This window comes from Ailuropoda melanoleuca, chromosome 5 (genome assembly GCF_002007445.2).
Source record: "Ailuropoda melanoleuca isolate Jingjing chromosome 5, ASM200744v2, whole genome shotgun sequence".
NCBI lineage: Eukaryota > Metazoa > Chordata > Mammalia > Carnivora > Ursidae > Ailuropoda > Ailuropoda melanoleuca.
In genome coordinates this window covers 44,830,973-44,854,721 of record NC_048222.1, presented here as the reverse complement: position 1 = coordinate 44,854,721, position 23,749 = coordinate 44,830,973, and the positions used below count along the sequence as shown (strand labels likewise).

At 46.2% G+C, this 23,749-nt stretch overlaps 1 protein-coding gene across 10 annotated transcripts in view; it reads left to right on the top strand.

Annotated features, from left to right (window-relative positions):
* TLN2 (talin 2) overlaps nt 1-23,749 on the top strand; it is a 422,904-nt gene that overhangs the window by 33,339 nt on the left and 365,816 nt on the right. For 5 of the 10 annotated variants that reach the window (XM_034660882.1, XM_034660888.1, XM_034660878.1 and 2 more), the window contains exon 2: nt 16,395-16,552. The exons of the other annotated variants lie outside the window; for them this stretch is intronic. The gene's annotated coding sequence lies outside the window, so the exon portion shown is untranslated. The remainder of the gene's footprint in view (nt 1-16,394; nt 16,553-23,749) is intronic. 10 annotated transcript variants of the gene reach the window in all.

Sequence of the window (23,749 nt, the reverse complement as noted above, 5' to 3'; positions counted from 1 at the left end):
CTTGTAGTATAAGCAGGGATTTATACTGTTGGTGTTTCAAAGAGAAAAATCCTGTTACAGTCAGGCTTTGGAATGTAACATTGTCTGGAAGGTTAAGCAACCATCTTGTCTCAAGTGGAAAGCAAATTTGTAAGAGTTTGAGAATAGTGTATCTGTCTTATTGGGTCATTCAGGGTTCTATTCAAAGCCTAGAAAGTAACTAGCAAGACCAACTCCACCACTGCTGTTTCCTGTCCAAACTCTCCCTGCTTAGAGAATTTTAGTCCCAATATAGTATTTTGGCTGTTACTTCTTTACTAATATGTCAGTCTTTTAAATGGCACTTAGTCTGGATTACTTGGGGATAGCAATTTGTTTTGGGAGGTTTAGTGCTTGTTTGAGTTAATGATTTACACCCACATTTTTGGGCATGATGGCTTTACTTCTGCAGGAGTTTCTGTGTACACAGAAGAACCCATCTCCATTGTTTGAGTCTTAGTCAACTAAACTAGGACATATCTATTGAGCATCTCTTGGTGCCCTGCATTATATTTAATCCCATGGGGATCCTGAACAAAGTATAAGACCTGGCTCAATACTTAGAGTCAATCAGTGAGACTGTCAGAGGAAACAATTTTGCGATAATGTAGGAGCATGAATAATTCAAGTTAACCTGCTTGGGACAGTTACTGAGTAATAATCCATTTTAGTCATCGGAGGACTCAGTTTGATCTAGAAGTCTCAAAGGCTTTCTGGAGGAGACAAGGAAAGTTATAAAGCAGGGGAAACAAAACAAAACAAGAATTTTTTTTAAACCAAGATGATGGTGGTGATTTGGATTATCCAGCACAAGGGAGGAGTAAGAGATTGGATACCTTTCTCTGGAATTTTGTTTGGAAGTAATGGCCCAGGGAGTGAGGCCTGAGGGAAAACAACTCCTTCCTCTGTGGGGCTCCTTGGGTTTAAGCAGAGGATGGTATCTACCCAGAGTCTCCTGGTGTTCTGGTCACCAGCTTGAGGGGACATATGGCAGTGTGTATGCAGTTCTCCCCCTTGGAGGAGGAAAGTAGGCTTCTGTATATGTGTATCTACATGAAAGACCTAGTTCAACAGCATTAAGGTTTGTATCTGAGATAGAACAGCACAGCCCTAGGGGTAAACACTTAAGCCCAACACTCTCCTCTACATATTTGTGGATATAATTTGACTGCACACTGATGACATATTAAACCCAAAGCTAGATAATTACATAATTAGACAATTGAAACATGTGACTTATCCCCAGGATACCAGAACAACCCCTCTGGGGTTGAGTAACCACAACTCTGACTGTACCGCTTGTGTTTGGCTTCCCAGGGTTTGTGCCCAGAAGGACCCCATGTGGTCTCAGCGTCTGGAATTTTGAAACCAAACATTGACAAGTGGCTTGAGTTTGGTTTAAGGTTGGATGCTGAAGGAGTGTATAGAACTTGGCAAATACAGATTTATGCAGCTTTTTAAAGCTTTCCCTTTTGGGAAAAAAATGTTCCAAGGGAAGAACAGAAAAATTGCATCAGTTGGTCCTTAAATAAGTAAATTATTTGAACTGGAAGACCTGAAGCGTAAGCATAAGCAGTTCTTTGCCCCTTGCTGGTTTTAGTGTGACTGCTGGCTTTCATCTCTATTGAACAAAATGTCAGAGATAGGAGTGCACAGTAGGTAAAGTCTCCTGGGCTTTGGGCGTGGCCCCAAGCCCATCTCTTGCTGTGGGGGGACACTCAGGAAGCACCCTCAGGAAGGGACACAATAACAAAACCACTCATTGATTCTGCATACTGGTAAGGCCGCCTTGTGTTGTACCAGCTGGGCTGTGTGCATTCAGTGTTTATGTGTGAAAATACTTTTTAATAGTGTCTTCATTAGACTTAACCATAAGACAATATTTAGAAAAGTACAATCAACATGATGGGGAAAATAATCCTCCATTTGAAGAGAAAATGGCTTAGTGTGATGGGAGGGGGAGAACACTAAGAAGTTTCTATGTCTCTAAAGGACTGTTTGGAGCTGTGGAGGGCTAGGGCCCACTGTGAAGCCCTGAGTGCATTTTATAATAGAACCATCCTGCGTGAAAATGGGAGTAAACTGCTTGTCTTCTGTCTCCTCCTGTTTCTGAGAAACTTGCAGAGATCAACTAGTTTGACCCCGTTTCCCACCATTTGCTGAGCACCTACTGTGTACCACGCACCATGCTTCAGCCACACTCCTGTTGAGCTGGAAGTCTGTGGATCCCGTGTTTGTACTCCATCTATCCATGTGCGAGAGCACTTGGAGAACAGTACTGCTAATGTGTGTTACGGGTCTTTGTTTTACTTTCAAATGTCTTGCGGTTGAGGTTCTTAGAGGCTGGGAAAGTGCAGGAGGCGCTCTCTTGAGCTGTTACCATGTTGCTGGCAACTCACTAGATGTAGTTTAGTGCCTTTAAATACTTGTATTTAAAACTAGTACTTGGCTAACTGACTGAAATGAGTAAGCTCCTTTGGCTTGTTCACTAGAATGTGTATCTCCAACTCTTGGACTCCTTAGGAGACTTGTTGACTCCGGGAATCGCTCACACAACTGGCGGGGGGAGGGAAGTGTCTGGGCTCTGTTTTACTCAGCACCAAGGAGAAGCCTTCGCTGGGCAGGCATTTAGGAGTTCTCGTCCAGATGTGTGTGACATAATTTCTGAAATAGACCACAGCTTATGTCACTTGATTTCTATTTTCAGATCGTTCTGACGAAAGAGGCATTGGGAAACAGGCCCCAAATAGAGGGTCAGAAGTGGTGAGCTGTGTACTCCCAGGCTGAGGAACTCCGTGTCCCCTCCTGGTACTGTGGGTTGAACTTCAGGGATCGAAAGTGGTGTTTTTTGGAGAAAGAGACTGCAGCCTTCACGAGGCTATGGCCTGGGCAGTTCATTCTGAGGCTGTCACCTGTAGCTGTTGGCCACGGGGGCCCACGGGATAATATATATATATATATATATTTTTTTTTTAAAGATTTTATTTATTTATTCGACAGAGATAGAGACAGCCAGCGAGAGGGAACACAAGCAGGGTGGGAGAGGAAGAAGCAGGCTCATAGCGGAGGAGCCCTGATGTGGGGCTCGATCCCATAACGCCGGGATCACGCCCTGAGCCGAAGGCAGACACTTAACTGCTGTGCCACCCAGACGCCCCCCCACGGGATAATCTTGATACAGAAGCCTGAGGCTTGAAATTCTCGTTCTATCTCGATTAAATCGACTGTAAGGCTGAGGTAACTCTCTAGACTGATCTTTCTCTGTGCTCCAGGAGGACTGACTCCTCCAAGTTCTAGAACTTAAAAGGGCTTGAGAACCAGAGGACACATGTCCTGACCCAGTGACTGTCACCAATGCAGTTGTCTGGAGCACAACCTCCATTTCTAGTCTTCATATTACCAACCTGACCTATTTGCATTATCTGCTCCAGTCCTCCTGCTTCCAGACTCCGTGTTACCTGTTTGCGTGGGGTACACTCATAGGGTGGGTTGGGTGTTCTGCCGTTGAGTCAAGGTTGCCACCAGGGTCTTGCCTCAACAATGACCTCTGTACCTAAGGGCCCCAGTTCTGGTATGAGGTATATTATCTCCCCGGTTCTGGTATCTGGTATATTATCTCCTCCGACTCTTAGTTCTAGCCCTGGTTACTTGAAGCTTGAGTGACTCTTGTCTCCTTTTAGTTTCTCTTCCCTCCTCAGTAACTGCTACTTCAGGTTCATCTGTTTTTTCCTGTTTAATTTGTGTAAAGGTAAATTATACATGGGATAAAAACTTTAAACAGTAGAAAGGGGTATGCAGTGGAAAGTCTCTGTCCAACCTCTGCCTCCTAGAAATCAAGGTCTCTTCCTGTAGACTCTGTGTTAGAAGTGTCCTTCTGCGTACCCAGACTACTTCTGAAATAATCAGTCATTAATATTCCTTCTCCTTTACCTTTGCTGCCTTTTTCCATCCTTGACATGAATAAAGTGCTCTATATACTCTAATATATTTGTTTTAAACTTATAAGGCACTTTCTATTGGTTTGTATAGATCAACCTCATTCTTGAACTGCAGTGTTGTATTCCATTGGATTTCTTAACTAGCTTCCTATCAACTGACCTTTACTTTTCAGTCTCACTGTTTTACCCGGTGCCGAAGATAGAAACACATATATTTGTACGTAAGTGTGCATACATCTGTGGGATATGGAAGTGGCATGGTTGAGTCAGGGTATGTTCATCCTTCATTGGATACTGCCGAACAGTCCTCCAAGGAAGTACCAGTTGTCTCCTCATGTGTGAGAGGACTGGTTTCCTGACCTTTCACTGGCACAGCGTAGTAGCACTCTTTTTAATATTGGCCAATCCACTAGATAAAAATGATACCTCATGTGACTTTCCTGTGCATGAAGTTGAACACCTTTTCACACGATTGAAGTCCTTTTGTATTTTTTTCTCTCAGTTGTTTGACCATTTGTCAGTGTTGTTGGGTCTGTCTTACTGGTTTCTATTTGCTTTTTATATTGTATGGAAATTAGTGTTCTGTTACATGTTGCAAATACTTCCCCCATTTGACTGTTAGCCTTTTCCCTGCAGAAAACTTAATTTTTATATGTAGCCACATTTATTTTATGGCTTTGGGGTCTTGTATTCTACTCCATGGTATTGTTTTTGTCTGTCTTCTCCACTTGATTAGGATGTTTCTTGTGCCTACTTGCTTCAGTTTATGTCATAGACACACATCCTGACTTCCCAGCATGCTTTGCGTCACAGATCTGCCAAACTCTTCTTTGACCTTCAATTATAATGAAATTGTCTGCCTTATCAATGAATGAATGAATAAATGATCTTTAAATTCATTGAATCAGTGTTCCCTATGGGTTCCAGGCACTGTGCTGTGTGTTGAATACTATGGTAAACACAGTAGGCATCTGAAAGCATAGGGAAGATGTGGGATTCACTCTGAGTCCTTGGAAAACTCGGATGAATGTTGGCTGTGATGGAACATTGGGAGTCCTACTCTGGTCTGGGATGGGATGGTAATGAGAGAGATCAGGGAAGGTTTCCTTGAGAGAAGGTATCTAAGTAGTAAACCTCTAGCCTGAGCAGGGGTTGTCCAGAATTTAGGGGGTAGGTAGCAGGGTGTCAATGAAGAGGAACCAGAGAGCCTTCCATGTTGAAGAAGCTGCGAGGTCAGGCCCCGGGGTAGATGATGGGGTGGGAAAGGAGCTTACAGGGCATGAGAAACCCACAAAGGTCAGCTTCCTGGTAGGAGGCTCGAGGGACTTGAAGGAGCCAGGTTATTTAGGGATGGTGTTGTAGGTTGTGGATGGATTTGGTCATTTGCTCCATAAGTTCTTTGATTCTGTGACATTCTGTGGCATCTCTTTCATGTATATTTTCTAACATTGTGACAGAATCCTCCACACATTTGTTCAATGAACTTGTATCAAGTTGGCTTTTTGATGTTTGTACGCTTCTTTTTCATCTCTTATTGATTATAAACCACTTTGAGAAGCATGCCGTCAAGAATTCTTACCAGAACACCTCTTCTCAGATCTAGGGATATTTTCTGGTGAGCACGTTCTTCAACAGCAGTATGAGGAGCTAAGCAGATACCTGAATGGGTTTCATCTGGAGTTTCACCACCTGGTCATTAGAGTACTTGCTGAGAGCGCTGAGGTGAGCAACAGAGGCCACATTCCAAGTGGGCTTCGGTGCTCAGGGGTAGAGTGATGATTAGTAATGTCAGTCACAGCAGCAGGAGGGGAGGTTCTTGTCATGCTGCTGTTTGACCTAGAACAGTTCTGTCTTGTGTTGGTATAGGTACCCTTGGTGAGGGTCATAGACTAGCACTATCGGCTGTTTCCTTAATGACATGCACTTTCAATCCCAGTCCCTGCCTAAGGATACTGATGCCTCTCTTTTAGGTCGGGTTCACTTTTTTCCCCCTATGTAACTACATTTTTGAAAAAGTACCAGGATATGTGTGTGCTTGGATCCACCAGCTTGGCACAGTGAATCCTGTGTCCTAAACTATAATTTTTCCTTGAAATGATCAGAGTTGATGGCATCTGCAGATGTGTTGATTAACACAGTTGAATCACTAATGCTACAACGGGCGGTGCACACGTTGACTTAGAGGTGTGCGGGTGTCGGAGGAGCACCAGACCTCTGTGTTCATCTCCTTTTCCACCCCTGCCTGGGTACCAGTGGCTCATGGGGAACGCAGGCATTCGAGAGGATGTAGTAGAATGAGCTCACGGCCGAAAATTATTCCGAGAACCATTGCAAGCCAGCCTTGGTCAGAAAGGCAAACTTAGTTCCAGGTTGTTGGCAGTGAGCCATTGGTGGCTACTCTAGAATTTGTCAAATACATGACTTAATCCAGTATTGGTTATTTCATGGAAAAAAGGGGACCCTGGGGAGCAACCAGACCTCCTCGACTCTTGGGTATTGAGCAGGATGTTTAAATGGTTATCCCACTAGACCTTTGGAGATGTGTATTTCTTGTCTGTTAAAGCAAAGTCTATCTAAAAGGTCTTTTCCTACACAAGTGTCTTTTGGCCTTATTCTTGTCCGTAGATTGAAGCATAGCTTTATATGCTAAAGTTTTGCTCTCAACTCATGCCGTACTTTTAAGCATTGAGTTGATGATCTCCTCACCTCCGGGCCCTTGGGTTTATTATTTGCTCCACAGAGTTTGGGACATAACTAATCAGCCCTGGTTGACCGTATAGTGGGAGCAAGAGGGAAGTTGGTGGTTAGGTGGAGCCAGCTTTCACCTTTAGTTCGGAGCCTGGGAGTGGGGATGCTGACAAGGCTAGTGAGGCGTTTTATAAAACCACAAGAACAGTGCCTTGAGCAGTAAATAGAAGCTCCACAGGGTCAGTCGTGTTCTCCCTGAGTTCCCTGTGAAACCTATGACCTGAAAAAGGAACTCGGGTGATCCTAAGAGCTTCAGAAAGAAAGTGCCTCCCTGGAGAATCTTGTCTTCATAATGGCACTTCCCCGCCCTTTGGGGAGGGAGGATCCCCTGGCTGGCCAGGCCTGAACAGTCGAGTTCTCCCAACAGCTGTGCCAGCATGTGTTGGATGTGGTTGAAGTCCTGATTCCTACTCTAAATTTTTCTTCTGTATTTAAGAGGACTGACAACAGCACAGTTACGATTTAGATGATGATGTTGATAATATGGCTTCTGTTTTTTAAAGCTAATCAGAAATTTTATGTGATGTGTTTTATATACATATATCCATGTGTTTCTGTATAACATACATATCCTCATAATAAAGTTAGGATCAGGGATAGTAAGTACCCTGTCCGTGTGCCATCACTTTGTCTTGCCCCGCACCCCACAGTGCTAGAAGATGAGAACCCTTTGCTACTGATCCAGTGAGAGTCAGCCACTGCCAGTCAATGGGAGTTATTGTGTGTGACAAAAACATTTTTCATCCTGAACCCAGGTTGATCGTGAGACATGGGATACTTGACCTGTGTAACCCAGTTTTTGCTGGTTGGATAAGCATGCCACCAGCCTTTGGAAGCCTCAGTGGGAACTCAAATGTGGGTGTCTGGTGACTAGCCAAAGTCCGTGAACTGTCATTGTAAAAAGCCTCTCGCTCGTGCTGGTCTTTCACCCTTTGGGAATGCCTTGTCCTGTGGGAACGCAGAGGTTTTTGGCTTTCATTCCAGTGAACTTGGAATCTGCAAAATTGCTTTGGGATAAAGTCAGAAGCCATTAGTTAGGGGGCGGTGAGGTGTTTTGTGTCTTTCTCTTCCAGTTCTCTCAAGGTTAGCCGTGATCAAGGCTGTTCTAGGGACAGGAACTCGTTGTGCTGTGACACGAGCTCTGATACCATGCAAAGCAGGACTCCAGGGCAGGACTTCTGCATTTGAAATCTGGGCAGGATAACCTTGATGGTCCCTTCATTCACTTAGTTCCGACAGGTTCATACTGATTCGCCCAAGAGAAAATCCTGAAGAACCCACCATGTGCCAGGCATTGTGATGTCTGCCCCAATTTCAGTCTAGATGTTATGCCTTTGCTCACCTGTCTCCTCCATCTCCAGGGGCCTTGCTATCCTTCAAGTCGCCATTTGGGCCCTTCATGAACTTGATTCTCCTGTGAGAGGTAGTATGTGCCATAGGTTTTAGCATCTAACGCTGAAACAAAACATTAAATTTATGGTACACTTTGCAGTTAAACTTGAGATAGAGACCAAATTGTCCCTGATTCTTTAATATCTTCCTTTCTGACTTCTTACAGCTCTAAGCATATCGGTAGGTTGCACTCTTTGGGTGAAGTGCACCTTGAACTTGGCAAGAGCAGGGCTCTGTCCATGGATCCATAAATACAACAGACTGGCAAAGCATTTTTTCTGTAAGTAGACCCCTAGCCTAGGGTGTAGTAGACCGGCCCTTTTGCCCAAGGACTGGGGAAGACAGTGCTGGGCTATTTTTCTCTGGGGAATGTTTCCATGGCAACTGCTAGTCTCTCCTACCCCGCCCATCCCTGTCTTGTCCTTGCCTATGGCCTCCTGGATCACCATAGCAGGAATTATTGACCACCTTGCTTCTACTTAGGATTAATCCTTCCCTTGTAGAATAGAAAGCCGTGTATGACATCGGGGCACATCTCCTAGCCCTTCACCAGTTCAGCTTTTGATGCTGTTTAAATCCTTTCTGGATTCTCCCCATGCGGTGCTCAGCAAATGCTGAAAGCACCAGTGAATGACTATTATAGCAAATACTTTTCTGAAGGAAGCAGTCTATGAAACAAGGCTATTTCTATCTTCTGGAAAATGGCCCGTGGTAACAAAGCCAGGTTCTGGGTGTAGTCACGTGGGTGTATAATAGATAGCTTGTTAAAGTACTTTCTCTGTGTCCTGCCCATTTCATATTCCTGCTCTGTGACAATGTTTCCTGATGTGTGCTCTGTTGAAACAGTCATGTGTCAGATGTTATGTACAAAAGCCTTCCAGGACAGGCAGGGATGCATGTGTCATGAGCTATGAAGTTGAAGCTTCCTGGACCTTTCTCTCAAGGAGTCTGCTTCCAGTGACCTGCACTTAATTTTGTTTTGCATAGACGGGGCTTTCTAACCTGGTTGAGTTTCAGTTAGACACACTCCTGAATACAAGTATTAATCACGGAGCTAAATCATAATTACACTTCTAAAAAAAAAAAAAAAACCAAAACAAAATTGCAGAGCTTGTTGGAGCCTTTAACGCATCAATGTGTGAGAGATGTAGTACTGTTTCTGAACTCTTATTTATAGAATACTTTTTTGCGAAAGAATCTCCTATTAAGTACTCTGTGAGTCAGAAAATTAGGGAATTAACTTCCCGGCTGGCTTGTACCAGCTCAAGTGAGCTGACTGCGTCTATTCTAAACTTGCTATTTAGTGGCATGATTTTTGGTACCTTGAATTGGCTACAGTGAGCACTTTTATACCACAGAAATTTATAAACTTGTCCATAGTGAGGGCCTGACATTGACCTTAATTTTATCTGCTCCTTGGGCCAGTTATCAAGAAGTGATGCGTAGTCACACTAGGAAAAAAATAACTTTAGAAATCGTGGAACAACTATTTGTATGAAAGGCTGATGAGGTAGAATTGCTCTACTAAAGTCCTCCTGTTCTTCTGAAGAATGGGTATATTTCCTACTTTACAGAAACCAAGTGTTTCTCATTGAAAATGAACTTAAATATTTCAAAGGGATATACTTCAGCTTTGATATCAAAATAAAACCTTTTGCTGCTAAAAAATTACCATGAACTTAAGGAGCTTAAAGTAACACCTTTATTTTCTTACGGTTCTGGAGGTCCGAGGTCCTAAAATCAAAGTGTGCACATGGCTGTGCTCCTCCTGGAGACTCAAGGGGAGAATCTGTTTCCTTGCTTTCACCAGAATTTCAGAGGTCACAGGCATTGCTCGGCATGTGGCCCCACCTTCTGGGCTAGCAGCGTGCGTGGCATTTTCTAAGCTTGCTCTCTGACCTCTGCTTACATTGTCACGTCCCCTTCTGACCTTGACCTTTCTTAATTCTGCAGAGTTCTTTTGCCACGTAAGGTAAAATATTCACAGGTTCTGTTGGCTGGTGGACATCTTTGGAGGGCTGATATTCCGCCTACCACAGTCAACTACCTTAATAACAAATTTTTGTTTTCTCTAAAAAGCCAGTTTAATAAATGCCTTCTAGTATTTCTTCTGCATGGAGTGTTTGGTTTTTGTCCATGCCCTTCCTGCTTCCCTAAGTGGTTTTATTATAAAACTGTAGTTGATTTTTTCATTAAAATTTCTGTTGGACAGTGACTTTATTGGTAAGATTTTCACATCCTATGTCAAAAAGTTAAAACTTGGGCAAAAGGAAGATAATGTTGGGCTATGAACAAGCTCTTTATTAAAGCTTTAACAGAGGGTTTATTTCTATGTTCAGTTTTTATTTTCTCCTACCTCAAAAGAGATCTAATCAGAATCCACTAAAATTCTTAACTCCCAAACCCCAAAATTAAGGAGCATTGGGAAGAGAAGACACGGGTTTGATTTCACTGCCCTCATTTTTCTTGGATTCACTTGCTGGTTGGGGAGTCTGTGGATCAGTTTCTAGGGTGCCTATAAAATGAGAATCCAGTTTCTAGCAGTTCATCCTTAGGTGTCAACAAAGCTCACCATCCACTCAAACCTTTTAGAGGCTACTGATGTGAGTCTTGGACGGACCTTGCCAATGAATGGTTTGGTGGAGCAAGGTGAATGAGACACTGAGCTGGCGTGGCCAGAGAGAGATGAGGATGGGGGTGGTGTGGGGGGTGCATATGGAGAAAGTGGGAGAGGTTAGGCATTGTAGGTGCTGCTGAGAGGACATGATGAGGTGGTCTGAGAAGTGCCCTTTGCCTTGACTCTCAGGAGGTCATTGGTTCCCTTGCTGTGCTTCTTGAACCTAAAAAAAAAAAAAATCCTGTGTGGACCAAGTCTTCAGATGGCCTTGCCCCACGGATGGTATGGTTCTTGACTATAACGTGCAAGAGAAGTTTCATAAAAAGCATAGTAATAGTAGTCTTTTGATTTTATAAGGCCTTGGTCTAGGAGCTTCTGTGAGTTCTCAAATTTCTGAATACTCCCATCGTATTTTATTCCATAAAATGCAGTAATGCAGACTGTGGAGATAATTATTCATTGATAGTTATGCTTGACAAAGGACCATCATTTCTTAGCCTGCTTTACTCTGTATCCATTTCCAGCACCAGCATAAGGCCAGCAGTAACTAGTTCAGTCAACAGTTCTTAACAGCAGTTTCCTGACTAATGTGGCACAACCAATTGTGCAGTCATTTGCTACTAATTACTGGTTAAAGGACTAAACTTTATGGATGACCTACTGGAAGATGGGAAGCAAGGTTATTGCATGTGAGATTGTTTTTCTCTCGTATGGCTCTGGATATGCTTGGAGTGGGGCAGACGGTGTAGAATCAGAGCGAGCTGCTGCTGGGAGTGTGCTTGGTGCCAGGTCCAGGCACAGAGACCGGGACAGGGGTTGTGCAGCATTGCCTGGCATCCGCAGTGTGTGTGTGTGTTGGTGGTGGCTGAGAACACACTGGGCCTGTGGGAGGAACTACAAAGTACAAGGAACTGTAGTTTAGGTTTTAACAAAATTCTAGTTACCAGTGTCATGGCAGCGGTCAGAGTTACGAGGAGAATGCATAGTGTTGGCTGTACAGGTCAACAGCTGATAGGAGTTCTGGGACAGGAGAGTGAATGCCAGGTTTCGGGAAGCCAGGATCAGGGAGGCCTTGTTGGAGAAGCTGACCTTTAGCAGTAGAACTAGATGTGTTGCAATGCACAGGAGGCTGTGCCTGCAAGTGAGACTTAGCTGAACCCAGGTCTCCGGAGAGCAGTTCTTATCCCCACCCTCTGCCTTGGCACCACCTGTGGGCTTTGCAAAAGTGCCAAGACCTACAGCCCTACCTCGTGGAGATCTTGGTGGTGCATTGGCAAATAATAACTTCTTCTCTCCCTACCCTAGGTGGTTCTGGTGTTTAGGCTAGGGTTGACTCCATGTTACATTGAGGCTAGTGGAGGAGTAAAAAGTGATCACAGTTTTCTCACTGGACTTCGTTAGGAACAAGCAGAGTTTCTCCTACGTGCATGCGCACACACAGGCACACGTGCCCAGGCACACAAACACAGTCTTAGGTAACATGTGTTTGATTATAATCAGGCCTTACACATATAAATGGAGCTCTCTAAGAAGTAAATGCTCAGATATTTAATGTGATAGTCTAATAGTCAAGTGTCTTAGTCCTGCAAACAAGTGTCCGAGTCTTTTCCTGTCCAGGATACTTAGCTGTGAAGCCTGAGACTCTTAATAGGCACTGGGGAGTCTTTAAAGAGTGCTTAAGTTGTCTCCGGCAAACTCAGGTATTTCTTGGGTCTTCTTGTGTTTCACTTCTTTGTGCTTGGTCTGATGAATACCTCATATTCTTGGACCTGCTGGAGAACCAACTGGAGCTTGGAAGGCAAAGCCTTACTTCACTACAGAAGGAACACTAGGTAAGGAATAGGAAGAGCTGGGTTCTAGTCACAGTTCTGTGTTTGTGACTTGGGATGATCCATTTTACATTTCTGGGCTTCATTTTTCTTTTTCTTTTTTTAAGATTTTATTTGTTAGAGAGTGCAAGCACAAGCAGGGGGAGGGGCAGGCAGAGGGACAAGCAGACTCCCCATGGAGCAGGGAGTCTGATGTGGGACTTGATACCAGGACCCTGGGGTCATGACCTGAGTCAAAGGCAGCGCTTAACTGACTGAGCCACGCAGGCATCCCTGGGCTTCATTTTTCTTGATGATCCCTGAGGTTTTTGAAGCTTTATTTTCAGACCTATATGTCATTTATACCATTAGATCTAACACTTTCCAATTATTATCTCTACTGTATAGGGGCTGCCCTAAGGGCTGCTGAGCCATCAAAGACCTGTAAGACCTCCTAGTTTCAGAGAATATTCTACAGAAGGTAATATGCAAATGAGAGTTAAATAACCCAAGATTAGCTTTTAAAGCCGGTTAGAGAACAAAGTAAAGAAGTAATTGTGAGATGACTGGGGTTAGATTAGCGCTTCCCAAACTCTTCTGTGCATCATCATTTCTGCAAGATGGTGATAGGTTTGCCATCACAGGTTCCTAGGGCAGTTGAGTTTAGAAAATGCTGGGTCAAACAAAATTAAACCGTTTGTTTATTGAACACCTTCTCAGTATCTTTGATCTCTATAATTAATGCACATCTGCATAATCTTTGATTTCCCACACTTTTTTGTACAAGAACCCCTTAATTTTTTTTTTTTTCCTTCTTAAGATCCTAGACTACCCACTAATTCAGTGAAGTATCATTTGGGAAGGTGGTATTAATGATACGTACGTTAGGAGTCTAAAGTGGGGATAGGTGGCTTCAAGCTGGGGAGCCAGGGAGGATTTTAAGGAGATAGTGGGGTTTGGGCAGACTCTGGAGTGCCAGGCTGAGTTTGCATCGCTGCTGAGGTTGCAGGCGTCTTTGGCAGCAGCCAGTGGTTGTGTTGGCCAGACAAGTAAGTGCATGGACCCCTGACACTTTCTTCAGTGGATCAGTCTCTCTTCTCAGAAGTGTTCCTCTGACAGAGTTAACCCTTTTCAAGTGTTATATCCCCTGAGGGATATAACCATCTCTCACTAGAGTGCTTTTCTATTTTTGCTCCTGCTGTATCCAATAGAAACAGGCTGATTTCTAGCATCGCAATTTCTTAACATGCTACTGTGAGGGGCTCATGACCCCAGAATAGAACTTGGCTACTCCTTACCCACAGCGGGCCAGGGCTGTGCTGCTCAGGCTGGCCCAGAGACAAGCTGCACTCAGTCACCTGGGGGTGCCCCTCCCCAGAGCCACTAAAGCGGAATTCCTTGGAGAGGGGCCCAAGGAATCTGTATTATTATTATTTTTTTTTAATAAATTTTATTTTTTTAACAGAGAGACAGCGAGAGAGGGAACACGAGCAGGGGGAGTGGGAGAGGAAGAAGCAGGCTCCCAGTGGAGGAGCCTGACGTGGGGCTCTATCCCAGAACACCAGGATCACGCCCTGAGCCAAAGGCAGATGCTTAACAACGGAGCCACCCAGGCGCCCCCAAGGAATCTGTATTTTGAACAAGCCTCAAGGCCATGGCTTTAGGACTTGAACTTGCAGCTCAACCGGCCTGGCTCCGCTTGGGCCCAGTGAGCCTGCATAGACTGTCTCATCACCATACATTAGATTCCGTTGGCTCCTTGAATCTACAGTTACCCTGGGGAAGGCTTGGGAGATTGGCGTGCTGTGGACTCCAGGCCCACAGCAGTGCAAGTTAAGAGTTCCCATTTGTAAGGCCCAAATTCCATATAGCTTTCCTCAAACAACTACATCCCGGTCTTTGTAGAAATTAGCTAGGAGTTACTGAATTGGATCACTGTGTTGCAAATGGTGTTCTCGAAATGCATGGTCTTCATAGAGCCATCTGGGGAGGGAAAAATCAGGCTTCCACTCGGCAGGTTAGAAGGGGCCTGGTGTCTTCATTCAGTTTATTCTGTGGGGGTTTGCTCTTCCCTTCAGAGCCCTCAGTCATGTAGCTCTTAAAAAACCCATGCGGAAAAATGCGTTACAGAGAGCTGACAGGTTGATTACTTGTGATGAAGGGCTAGAACACTTGAAATGCATGGCAGGAAAAGACATTTATGTTTCGGTCACATGGTGCAGCTTATTTTTAATCAGAGATGCTTTTTAGTTTTTAAAGGGCAGCATAGGTATTTAACTGAGAAAATAAGAGAAATAAGCTTTGGATGTTAGGAATGATAATTTAGGAAGGGGTCTCTAGACTTAACACTCTGTTATCCCGAATCTGAAGCAAGGAAGTACTTTAAAAGCTCAACACCAGAACCCAAGTACTGACCTAATTTAAAATGTCAAAATGCAATGTATCCTATTTGCAGATGAGAAAGAGAATACTCCATCTTACAATTCCTTTTAGTTGTCTAGGGGGCTGCTTTTTCCCCCCCGAGGGGGAGAGGGCATTATTAGTATAGTTTTGCAGGGCAGCTGGCTTCTTACTCTTCTTATATTCCTTGGCGGTATCTCAGTTTCGCAGTTTTAGGGGAAATTGGCTCTTGATGCGTAGCAAAAATGATAACCGATTTTAATATCAAATACTGAATGCTGGGTATTAAACTGTATGGCAGTAGGAAAAATGGAGTGTCACAGAGCATTAGTTTTCAAGGCTTGAAATGAAGTGGCTTAGCTTATCAAGAGAAGCCTTAGAGATAGACCACCTCTTAAAGGAGGGCCCCAGAGGGATGGTGGGTGATGAGTGCAGGGGTGCCTGGTGCTGTGGTTTCTCTTAAGGGCTCTAAGGAAGTCTTAGCTATAACTGAATCCTTTGCTTCTGAAAGATGGTCTATGCCAGAGTTTAGTCCTGATGCTGACATTCTTCCTCCTCCTTGCTCCTTCCCCCGCCAGGAGCCTGGGGCCTGAAGAAGGTGCTTGATCAGCCAGAAAGGTGAGCTGGCAGAAGGCAAGGGAGTTTAGAAATCACAGCTCCTGCTCTATGGGGACCAGTCCAGTGCCGAGAGCCATTGGCCCTGGAGTGCCAAATTTTCTTTAAAAACAAAAACAACAAAACCTTGGCCAAAACTGTGTGTAGAAAGGACAAGAGAAAGTCATAAACGTGTATTTTCTAGGCTTAGCATTCACAATCAAACGTGCGTCATTCCATGATTTTCTGTCTTTATTTTCTTTAAACCCTTCTCCCACCTTTGCTTCCTGCTTGCAATTTCCTCTGTCCTGGTAGTAAGAAGATTGGGTTCCTTGTCAAATTTTGCCACACAGTTAAATTGTGTGCTGCTGCCAATAAAGCTTCAGTGGCCCCGGGTGCTTCTGTAGCTGGACCCTGAGTCCCCTTGCTGACTGTTGTCTTCCACTGTGTCTGGTAGAATCTCTGCTCTGGCCAGCCAGCTTCCCAGCTGACCTCTCAACGTGTCCTGGGAATCCTCACCCTTCAGCTTCTACTCAGAAAAGTCCCCTTGACTGGAAAGTTCTTCTCCTTACCAACCGCTCACTTCCCTTAAATACCAGATCCTACTCTCAGCAGGAGAGGAGGCACGTAATGGCATCACTCAGGTGTACTGCAGCTGATGAACAGGCCAGTTCACAAGTTGATAGGATCCAAATAACTGTGTATACAAGACAGATTTTATGGTGTACTTGGGAGCAAGTTCAGTTTGTTGTATAAATAGCATAGATAGACCCCTACAGAATAGATAGTTGGGAATTCAGCTTTTTTTCCACCTAACATCATTTTGTGAGCATTCCCCTACATCATCACAAAGTCTTCATGACATTTTTATCTTTTTAGGCTCAACTATTTCTTCTCAGTGTGTTGGATGTGGTGTGAAGAGCTCTTCCTTTAGCATGGCCTGGGGTTCTTGCTAAACCTGATGATTGCTGAGCCCCACTGCAAGCCAGGAGTGGAATCAGGATGGGAATCATTGGTACGATTCTGAGACACTCAAGGTTAGAAAATTTCTGTTCAGACTACCCTTGTGACACCCTGAGCCTGTTGTATCCTGTCCTGCCTCTGCCGGATGTCTGTAGGGGTAATTGTGCCCATTTAGCCATGTGGTTAGGCCAGGGCAAGGTGGGCGAGTAAGGGCTGAGGAGAATCTGGATTTTTTTTTCCCCCCTGAAGATTTTTTTTTTTTTTTTTGAGAGAGAGAGAGAGGGAGAGAGAGAACACATGAGCGGGGGTAGCAGCAGAGGGAGAGGGAGAAGCAGGCTCTTGACTGAGGAGGGAGCCCAATGTGGGGCTCCATCCCAGGACTCTGGGACCGTGAGCTGAAGGCAGACACTGAACCGACTGAGCCACCCAGGTGCCCCTTTGCTAAAGATATTTATTCATTGAAGAGAGATAACGTGAGCATAGGAGCTGGAGGGAGGGCAGAGGGAAAAGGAGAAGCAGACTCCCCACTGAGCAGGGAGCCCTAGGCAGAGCTGGATCCCAGCATCCTGGGATTGTGACCTGAGGCGAAGGCAGACGTTTCACCATCTGAGCCACCCAGGTGCCCCAGAATCTGGGTTCTTAAGAAGAGTTGTCTACACAGTGCTGATAGCCGGTCCACAGATTGACCAGTGCTGAGCCAGGGAACCTTTGCTGCTGCTTCCAACTAGTCCTGGGACCCTTTCAAAGGTGTGTGGGCTTCCTCGATACTTCCTAGCCCTCGACTCTGGTTGTGTTTTTGTTTCTACTTGTACATTCCAGAACAATATATGAAATTCTCAAATCTTGTTTTGAGTCAACACCCCCCACCCTCCTGGCCAAGGGAGGTGATCAGCAACTTGAGGTCAGATATGTATTTGACGGGACCCCTGGTCGGGATCCTCCAGAGTCTGTGTGTGTGTGTGTGTGTGGCGGGGGCGGGGGGGGTTGTGGTGTCACTGTGGGAATGAGTGCAGAAGAACTCAATCTTGGTGTCTGAGACTTTGAACTTTGTTCTCTTTGCATTGTTTTTCATCCATGGTTGTGCTTTTCTATTTGTTTGAAGATCGGTTCTGGGTCGTAAGGCCTGGTTGCTCCTTTGTTCCGATGTCAAAGATGGTGTGGGGCTGTGAACCTTAGCTTCGACCAGCCCCACAGACCTTCTTGATGCCTGTGGAGATGAGCGCTGTCGACTCTTCTGGGCTCTGTTACTGGAAGGTTTCTAGGGTATGTTGAAGCCTGAGCCTAAGATGGTGATGGGTCCTTAGAACACACAGAGGGAGAAGGAAAAGTGTGGGATGAGGGGTGCTTCTGCAGGGCCCTCAGAGGCCTGGGTGGGTGGGACCAGGTGGTCACACGCACCAGCCTCCAAGCGACAAGTGTGTTCCCTCCTGGTCTCCTTTCCATCTGTGTCTCACTGATGTGCTTTCCTCAGAAACAGTAAGATTCTTAGCAGCAGATACCTGTTCCGTGAAGTTAGAGATGAATCAGATCTATGAGAGGGAAAAACCTAGCGAAACTGCAAATGGGAAGAAAATTGGCTAGAAGAAAATTGAAGGAAATAAAAGTGGTAAAATATACATAACATAGAATTTGGTGCTTGAGCCATGGAGTGCATTCCCATGGTTGGGCACCCGTCACCGCTCTCCATCGCCAGAACCTTTTCATCATCCCAAACTGAAACTCCGTACTGCGTACCGTGTGCTGCGTACCGTGTGCTAACTCCTTATTCCCCTGCCCCGGCCCCTGGGAAACACCATTCTACTCTCTGTTGCTATGAATGTGTGGATTCTGTATCTCATGAAGAGGAATTATAAAATATTTGTCCTTTTGTGTCTGGCTTGTGTTTTTAAGTCAACATTTTTTCTTGGTATTTTAAGTAAGCCCTCCGAGTACAGTAGAGGAGAATGGGCTTTTCTCTTCCATGAGGGCAGTCCTCCCCTCCCTCTGCCTGTGCTTGTCCAGAGTGGCAGGGCCAGTGTTCTGCTGCAGCTGGTCCTCTGTGTGGAATGAGCCGACAGCTGGAGGCTCCCAAAATTTGCTTCCAGCTGTTCTCAGTCTTCCATGTTCTCTCTAGAATGTTGAACTGAGGTTGCCCGATAAAATACAGGCTTCCCAGTTGAATGTAAATCTCAGATAAACAGGAAAAAAAACATTTAGTTAAATATGTCCCATATATTGCGTGGAGGTGGGGGTATACTTAGCAATTACTCGTGGCTTCTCTGTGGTAGAAAATTAATGAGGTATCTGGTATCTTTATTGGCCAAAATCTGGGCAACCCAGTGAACGCAAAGTGGCTCATCAGTGAAAGGCCATCTAGTTGGCTACAAAGATCTCAGAAGATGGGTGGTTTTGATGGCAGGTTGAGAGAGAGAGGTGACTTGGCTTATGGTAGAATGTTAAAACACTTGGATTGCAAGAGTTGTATTTTAAAGTAATTGCATAGACTTCCGTTATGTCTGCAGATACAGGCAGTACTTACCTGCTGGTCAAAACATGATCTGCACATGGCAGGTGCCAAAAGTAGGAGCCCTAATCTTAGGGTGCTTACTCCTGTGCAGGTGCTGGGGTACCTGCTAGTACGGGTCCAGGGGGAGTATTTGAGGGGTTCCTTGGAGCCAAGCTGTGTGTCTGCCCTGGCCGCAGTGTGTCTTGTGGACTGACAGAGCCGGATGTGGTGGGGTGGTTTCATGTAGTGTGGAAAAATCGAAACTTGATGCGTAGTGTCCCTCTTGTCCCTTCCTGTTCAATAGCAAATGGCCCTCAGATTTATTCTCTTTGGTGGTACTTTGAATCAGCCTTCCAAGTGTGAATTCAACAAAAATGCAACTGATGATGAGTGTTTGCCTTGAGTAAGTCAGGCTGACGCTGAATCATTCCTTCTCTGTTCTCTGTGTGGCTGTTTTCACTTGCCCTCCTCCCCCTTGGATTTGGGTTCCTGGGGCTGGCTGGCTTTTTTCCCCTCAGTGTTTTGGAGGAGAGAAAATAATAGTTTTCAGGGTTTGCAAACAGTGTGAGCCCTTCCTGTAGCTGCTGGTGGGTAGGTGGAGAAAATTGGTGTTTGGCTCTTGTTCTCCAGAGGCCAGGCCCACCTGCAGATGGTGTCCCTGGTCCCCGGCGGCCTGTGGGAGAGCCGAGGGGGCTGCCTGCCGAAGGGGTCTCCTGAGGCTCCAAGGACACGGGTGTACCAGTTACTCTGTTCACAGCGAAGACATACACAATTTATTTTGGGGTTTTGAAGCCCTAGCAGTTTGTGGCTCATTTTGGCCTCTTTCTTCCCCAAGGGACTACGTGATATTTAATGACTCAACCCTGATTGTACTCCAGACGTTTCCTTTCCACTGAGGTCAGTTTATAGAGCCGTCCTCTAGCAAACATTTGTGCAAGGGGGAGGCAGAAATAGAAGAAAGAAGGGAAGCCTCTGGGACCCCAAAAACTGGGCTTTGACTGCTGCCTGCATATACTGGGGACGCCATGACATTTTAATGTATGGTGCTGCCAGCTTCCAGGCTTACTGGAGGAAGTTGGTTGGCTGTGCTGATGGGCCTGCTGTCATTAGGGCTCCTCATTCTGTGGCCAGGTGCCCCATTGAGGACTTGGGAACACAGCCAGGGGACACCTTCATGGGGTATGGGATCCTCCTTAGGTCTGGTTGTTTTGGGTGGGCCGTGAGGCAGGAGCCTCAGAGTGAATACTTAAGAAGTTGGGGGCTAGGTCTACACCACCACCTCCATTGGTCTCCTTCTGCCGTAACTCTGTAGGACTTGAGCTTGACACTGGGAGGCCAGGGCTGGGGCAGGAGCATGTCGCGTTCTGAGCACTGAGATCCAGCTCCTTAGTTTGGCTCAGATCCTGGAAGGCTGGTTTCCTTTATTCAGCATTTTAGAGCAAGAGTAAAGACTGAACTCCTTGGGATAAAGGTCTGAGGAGATGGCTTGTAGAGCATTCTTCCTAAGGCCCTGCCTTCCTCTAACCACGTGGGATGGAGGTGGGGGTGTGGAGAAGAGATAGATGGTAGCATCTTGTTTTCTTTTTCTCCCCACCCCCCATTCCCTGTAGACAGATTGATTTCCTGAGGGGCTGACAGCATCAAACATGCGGGGGAAATCGTTGACATTGGGGATAATGTGTGGGCAGTTATGTCTGTTACTAAGCACAAAGAATTTGAGCAAAGGAGAGAGACAAATAACTGGTTTTAAAGAAAACAGTTGTATTTGCTGCTCTTCTTGGAGGGTCTGTCATGGGCAAAGGGATGTGGCACCTGCTGAGAGAAATACGAAAACATTGAGAACCCGGAGTCTGCCCGCAGAGGTCTGTGATGAGACGGGGAGACCAATCCCTGCAATTGGAGGTCAGGGAAGACTACCCAGCAGGAAGGGGGAGTGAGGGGGCCTGGGGAGCACAGAGGGGTTCATGGAAGTGCGGCTTCAGCTGAGCCTGGAGTGGTGTCAGATGTCGGAAACCAGAAGAGGGCATTCTGGGTGGCAGAGACTGAAGGAACAAGGACCAGAAGGTGGGAGGGCACAGGTTGTTAAAAGGGGAGGGGCCTGTGAAATGATGAAGTAGGCTTCATTTTTTTTATTTCACTTTTACAACTTGACTAGTGCCAGATTGGTTGGTCACTTCCAAAAAGATGAATCTCTGCCTCTTGCCCCACTCTTGAACCTCTATGGTCAGCATTGCACCAGAACAGTCGCCTGGAAGACCTCCAACAACCCTTCGGTGGCTAAATCTCACAGCTTGATCTCCGGCTGCCCTTCACGTTTTGCTGTTCACCCTCCTTTTCTCGTAACACACTCTCCTTTTTTGCCTTTAGAACACCTTACTCCCGTGACCTGCCTTCTCCCGGAACCTTTTCTTCTTGGCCGTCCCTCCTGTCTCCTGCATGTGTCTACATTCCCCAGGCTTCTGTCCCTCAAGCCCACTCCCCTCCCTCCCCTGCCCCCCTGCACTGAGGGCTTTATTCCACACCCAGGCCCACGGGGTCCTTGTTGGCTATCTGCTCTTTGGGGAGCTCCCTTAGCCATGACTGTGTCACCAGCCCAGCTCCTGGGGGTTAGGATTCTGCAGTTGTGAACCTCTGAAATGGAAAGAACTGAAGATGATTCCACAAACATCTGATCAAACACTCTCTGGATGCAAGCTCCAAGGGAGACCGATAACAGCCTGGGATCATCCAGTCGGTGTCTGCTTCTCCTCCAGCCTTCTGTTTCCAAGAGCCTCCTCCCTTAAAAGCTCTGAATGAGCTCTAAATATCCAGGAAGGCTGACACCCTACTGTCCTTTTTGGTAACTTGAAATTGACTACGTTCTAGGATGTCAGGCTTCCTAGCCATGTGACGAGAGGCCACGAGCATATGCTGGGTTTCCCGAGCTGCAGTGGGAGCAGCCCCAGCCACACGGGAGGCAGGTGTGCCTTGAGTGGGTAGATACTCCCCACAGCTTAGAATGCGGGACTGGGCCCCAGGGATTGGAGTGTTCTCTGGGTCGGCGTCTTGCATAGGCGACTTTGAATTTGACACCCCTGTCACACAGCCAGTGCCTGGAAACCCTGAAACTATTCCTGGTATTCGTAATTCACATTGGGTAGGCTTAGGTGGTATTTATAGCACTCCCCAAGACAAGTTACTGCCAGAGGAGGCAGTGACACTTATCAGGTGCAGCGTAGGAGACACAGGGCTGAATACATGCTTTTTCTGGCTAATTTTAGATTCCCAGTGGATGGGGATGGGAACGAGGGCTTATCACATAGTCAGTATGCCTTCAGAGGCTCTGATCGCCCTGGGAGAAGGGAAGTACAGATACTTGTGGCCATTTCTGTTCCTAGGGCTTGCTACCCACTGTGTTTGTGCCTCCCTGACCAGGTTCTCCCTAGCTCTGCCTTTTCTTGCTTCTCTGCTGCAGGACAGCATGCAGACAGGGTTTCTTGATGTGTTAGCATTAGGCCCCAAAGCTGTGGGATGGGGATTTGGAGTGGGAGAGGTCTTAAGCAGTAGGACATCGTGCCTTACAGACTGTTGGAAGCCTGTTAATGCTGTTGAGCTTGCCCATGCGCTGTAGTGGAGTGAAGGGGGATCTCCTTGGGGTTTCTTGGAGATTTTTGAGCTGCCTATTCTTCTAAGGCAGAGGCAGGTGACCATGGAGGTGCTGGGCCCCCCCTCTTCCTCAGGGGTCAGGCCTTATTGGCCGAAGAGCCTCTTCAAATGAGCTGCCTCCCTGGGAGGGTGGCTCCACGTGGGAAGAGTTCCTGCTTCGAACAAGGTGTACTAGAATATGGAGGGGCAGGAGGCCTCCTGGGCTGTGTTGGTGCTTTCTACCATTTCTCCCTCCATTACAAAGCCCTGACAAGCTGAGGTCCTTGACAAAGGGGAGGTGTGTGGCAGTGTGACCGGGCAAGTGCTTGCTTGCATGTTTGTGGGGACAAGCTGCCAGGTGGAAGAGTCCAGGGAGGGTGGCCAAGTCCTATTTTGCCTCCTTTGCTGCTTGGCTATAGGTGGGCCTCTCATTTGTCATCTCCTGCCTGGAGCACCCAGGACAAATTGGAGTAGTTTTCTTTTGTGTGGCTTGTAACGACTTGAGCTACCTGTCCTGGTATGAATAGCCATTGCTTGGAAGCAGATCTGCCAGAAAGCTGGGGAAAACAAACAAAAACCCCTTTCCTTAAATGATGGTGATGGGACAGTCAGGTCTGACTCACTCTTCCTCACCAGCAGTTGTTGGGCCTTGGCTTCCCCTTCTTGGGATTTGCAGAGATTCAGAGGAGACAACAATGGACCCTTTATTGGCTGTGGGCTCCCAGAGCAGCCCTGGTGTGGCCGTGCTGGCATCGTCCTCAGAACAAGAGCTTGCGTAGGGATGGCGAGTGGGGACAAAGCTTGCTTTTGTGCCCAGGCCTTTCTCCGGTTTCTCTGCGTGCTGAGGATCAGGCAGGGTCATCCATCCGCCTCTCCCCTAATTCCTTGAGATGGTATTAGAAATGGTAAGTTTGCAGTCTTTCACGTTGGGGGTCCTTGTGTGCGTGTCATTTCTCCTTCTGAGTTCGGTGTAGTGAGAAGGGACACTCCGATCACCAAGAGACGTGTCTGGTTGGTTCTGGTTTTTCTGCACCATTTGTGAAATGTCTCTGAAACCTCAATGTGGGGGAAGGGTTGTAATACAAATAAGAAATGTGGGGTTGAGGGGCACTTGGGTGGCTCAGTTGATTAAGCATCCAGCTCTTGATTTCAGCTCAGATTA